The sequence below is a fragment of the Carlito syrichta genome, unplaced genomic scaffold (genome assembly GCF_000164805.1).
Source record: "Carlito syrichta isolate Samal-C Ts95f unplaced genomic scaffold, Tarsius_syrichta-2.0.1 Scaffold302988, whole genome shotgun sequence".
Lineage (NCBI taxonomy): Eukaryota > Metazoa > Chordata > Mammalia > Primates > Tarsiidae > Carlito > Carlito syrichta.
The window spans coordinates 188454-192893 of record NW_007247084.1 but is presented as its reverse complement, the minus strand read 5'-3'; the positions used below and the strand labels follow the sequence as shown (position 1 = coordinate 192893).

Genomic DNA, 4440 nt, shown 5'->3' with positions numbered 1-4440 from the left:
CCTGGAAACAATCATGCTGTCCATCAAAAGAGGACTGGATTAAAAAAATGTGGTACATATATACGATGGAATACTATGCAGCCATCTAAAGAACAAAATCATGAACTTTGCAGTAAGCTGGATGGAACTAGAGTCAATAATACTGAGTGATCTTTCACAGAAACAAAGATCTGAGCATCACATGTTCTCACTCATATAGTGGACCTTGAACTTCCAACATAATACTATTAAAAAAAAAAGATTGACAGTGGTGGGAAACTATAGGGGGAAGGGGAAGGGAGGTGGGATTAATGGTAGTCAATATCTGTCTGGGGATGGGGAGACACCCCTAATTAACAAGGGTGCCTGAACAAAGCATATTTGTATACCTAACCCTAAACTGTACCCCACAATATCAACATAAAAAATATTCATATATAAAAAAAAACAATGATTCAGTCAGGATGATTTATATTTTTATGGATAAACTTTGTTTAATTGAATTTTTTTAATGTTACAAAAGAGATGTGTCTTATAATGCAGCACATCTATTTAATATCACATTTGCTGTCCTGAAATTTTAAAAATGCATATCAGTTAAAAAAAAAAGAAAGAAAAAGAAAAACAGCAAAGAGAGGGCCAAAAGTTTCCAGTTGAAGGAAATGATAGAAACATAATCATCATTATGTACTGTTTATGCTGGCAAAACATTGATACTGTTCAAAGAATCATCTATTCCATGTTATTCTTAGTGGAACACTTTTTACCACAGTAACAATCAAGAGCATTGTAACTATAAAACAATACTAATGGCCCAATTCTTTTTCTTCTAAATTTTTGCTCCTTTCATACTTAAGTCTTCTTCAGGATTACTATTGAATCCTTTTCTCTTCACAAACTGTAAGCAAACATTCTGGAGTCCTCTGTGGCAAAAAGCTAAAGGGATTTGAGCCCTGTGCCTTAACAACTGGATTATGGATTAGGCGGAGAGAATAATTTCTTCACTCCCTTAAAGAGCCATATGTTTTGTCTTTTCTATTTGAATAATACTATACTTAAAGACAATTGTTTGTTAATTTCAAAAATATCTAAAGCCATGCAAAGCTCACTGAATGCAGTATCAGCCTCTGGTATTACTGTGTGTTTTTCACAAGCCAAGACAGGCCTACAACCAAGCAACCATGTCTAAGGGACCTTCACTTGGTATTGATCTTGGCCTCATCTACTCTTGTGTGGGTGTTTTCCAGCATGGAAAAGTGAGAAAATTTCCAGTGATTAGTGAAATCAAACCACTCCAAGTTATCTCTCCTTTACTGATATTGAACAATTGATCAGTGATGCCTCAAGAAAAAAAATTTAAGTTGCAATGAACCCTACAAACATGGTTTTTCATGCTAAACATCTGATTGAATGAAAATTTAATTATGCTGTTTTCCAGTTAGATGTGAAGCATTGGCCCTGCATGGTGGTCAATGACACATGCAAGCCCAGGGTTCAAGTAGAAAATACAAGGGATAGATAGAGAGCTTCTATCCAGAAGTGGTGTCATCTATGGTTCTAACAAAGATGAAGGAAATCAGAGAAGCCTTCCATGGGAAGACTGTTACCAATGCTGTTGTCACAGTGCCAGCTTACTTTAATGACTCTCAGTGTCAGGCTACCAAAGATGCTAGAAATGTTGCTGATCTTAATGTACTTAAAATTATCAATGAGCCAACTGCTGGTGCTATTGCTTATGGCTTAGACAAAAAAGGTTGAAGCTGAAAGAAATGTGCTGATTCTTGACCTAGGAGGTGGCAATTTTTGTGGCAATCCTTATTATCACAGATAAAAAGAACTGAGTATCACATGTTCTCACTCATAAGTGGACCCTGACATTTACCGTAATACTACAGGAAAGGGATTGGTAGTAGCAGAATACTGCCCGGGGAGAGAAGAGGGGCACCTAACATCAACAAGCATAAAAGATCTCAAACCAGACAAAGTGGGGACCAAAGGGAGGGCCAAACTTTACCTGTATGATGACAACCTGAAAAACTAATCCTGAATTGTACCCCACATCTTTAAAATAAAAAGTTTTTTTAAAATTTGATTGTTTTAAAACTTTAAGGTCAAATCTACAGCTTGAGGCACCCACTTAGGTAGAGAAGACTTTGACAACTGAATAGTCAACCGTTTCATTGTTCAGTTCAAGCACAAACAGAAGAAGGGTATCAGTGAGAACAAGAGAGCTGGCCAGCACTTCCATAGTGCTTGTACACATGCCAAGCATACTCTCTTTCAGCACCCAGACCAGTATCAGGATTGGTTCTCTCTATGAAGGAACCGACTTCTGTACCTCCATACTCATGCATGACTTGAACAATTGAATGCTGACCTGTCTTGTGGCACTCTGGACTCCTTAGAGAAAGTCCTTCAAGATGCCAAACTAGACAATCACAGTTTCTTGATATTGTCCTGGTTGGTGATTCTATTCATATGCCTGAAAATCAGAAGCTTCTATAAGACCTCTTTGATGGAAAAGAACTGAGTAAGAGAATCAACCCTGATAAGCTGTCCAGGAAGCCATCCTGGATAAATCTGAAAATGTACAAGATTTGATGCTTTTTGATGTCTTCCCTCTTTTCCTTGGTATTCTCTGGTGCTGACAGAGTCACAACTGTCCTCATTAAGCACAACATTACCATTTCTCCCAAGCAAACCCAGACCTTCACTACCTGCTGTAACAATAAGTCTGGTGTGCTCATTCAGGTTTATTAACTTGAACATGTCATGACCAAGAATCACAACCTACTTGGCAAGTTTGAACATACTAGCATATCTCCTGTACCCTGAAGTATTCCTCAGATTGAAGTCACTTTCAATATCGGTACCAAGGGAATCTCAGAGTCTCTACTGTGGATAAGAGCACAAGAAAAGAAAACAATATTACCATCACTAATGACAAGGGTTGCTTGAGCAAGAAAGACATTGAACTTATGATCCAGTATACTGAAAGTACAAAGCTGAACATGAGAAACAGGGGGACAAGGCGCCATCCGAGAGTTCATTTGAATCCTATGTATTTGTCATGAAAGCGACTGTTGAAAATGAGAAACTTCGTCAAGATCAGCAGTGAAAACAAACAGAAGATTCCAAATGTGTGTAATGTAATTATCAACTGTCTCATTAAGAATCATTCTGCAGAGAAGAAAGAATTTGAACACTAGCAGAAAGAACTAGAGAAAGTCTGTAAACCCATCACTACCAACCTGTACCAGAATGCAAGAGGTATGCCAGGAACAAAGCTGGGGGATTCCCTGGTGGTGGACCTCCTCTCTCTGGTGGTACTTTTTCAGGACCCACCATTAAAGAGGTTGATTAAGTCAACCCAAGTAGAAATGTAACATGTTCCACACAGTTAAAACATTGAAGATCCCAAATTTGTAGCAAATTTCATGGCAGTTTTCAAGTTGAGCTGCTATAATAAACTAATGGCATTCTCAATACCTTATTATAAAACACGTGCACAGAGGAAGGAAATAAGATTGCACTTTATAAGCACTGTATTTTAACTGGAGAATGCAATGGCTTGAACAATACTGTATTTAAACTCAGCAAAAAAAAACCCCACATGCAAAATGTAAGTATTCAAAACACCTATTATGTGACTAGTACTGTGTTAGGAACTGTGGGTATGCAAAACAAAACAAAACAAACATTCATACTTGCTCAGATAGTTAATATTATCTTTAACTTTATTAAGTACATATACTTTGATAGATTATTGTAAGAATTAACCTTGGCATATTATATATATCTTCTGATTCTATTTATCCTGACCCCAACAACCTTATTCATAATTTAAAATGCAATAAAATGAAGATTTTGCTTACTACACAACCGATGAGAACTTTATGAGGTCATTTCTACTAAAGAAAATCATCGGGGACTCCAAACCACAGCATTTAATTACTTTATTTACTAACTAAGTTCAACCAAGGAAAGCATTTTATTATGCAGCATATTTCACATCTACAAGGCTCTAGGTTTTTACTGCAAAGAAGATATGTAACTAATGAAACAGGGGAGTAGTTACAGCTCTAGTACTAAAGGTATTCATATTGATTATATATATCAGGACAGATTACTACTGATTAATATTTTGGATATGTTCTTGAGTGGGTATGTCAGTTCAGTATATTTTGAGTTTTGCTGTGCTTATTGCTTGTGATATATGAAAGCCTAATGAGTTAACTGTTTCTTTTTTCTTCATTTTGATTAAAATGTGTTTAATCTCAAAGTATATTATTATTGTATGAGTTTTGAAATTTACAAAAATATTATTGAGCTATAATAATATATTTGCAATTTGCTTTTGCACTCCACATTGCATTTTTGAGATATACACCAACACCTGGAGAAATAGAGAGAAAAAGAAGGAAGAAGGATAGAAATTTAACTATTTTTGTAATATGTATT

General features: G+C 36.1%; 1 pseudogene; it reads left to right on the top strand.

Moving 5' to 3' along the window:
* The first annotated feature begins 1160 nt into the window (after positions 1 to 1160).
* Positions 1161 to 3343, top strand: LOC103259731 (annotated as a pseudogene).
* Positions 3344 to 4440: the final 1097 nt, after the last annotated feature.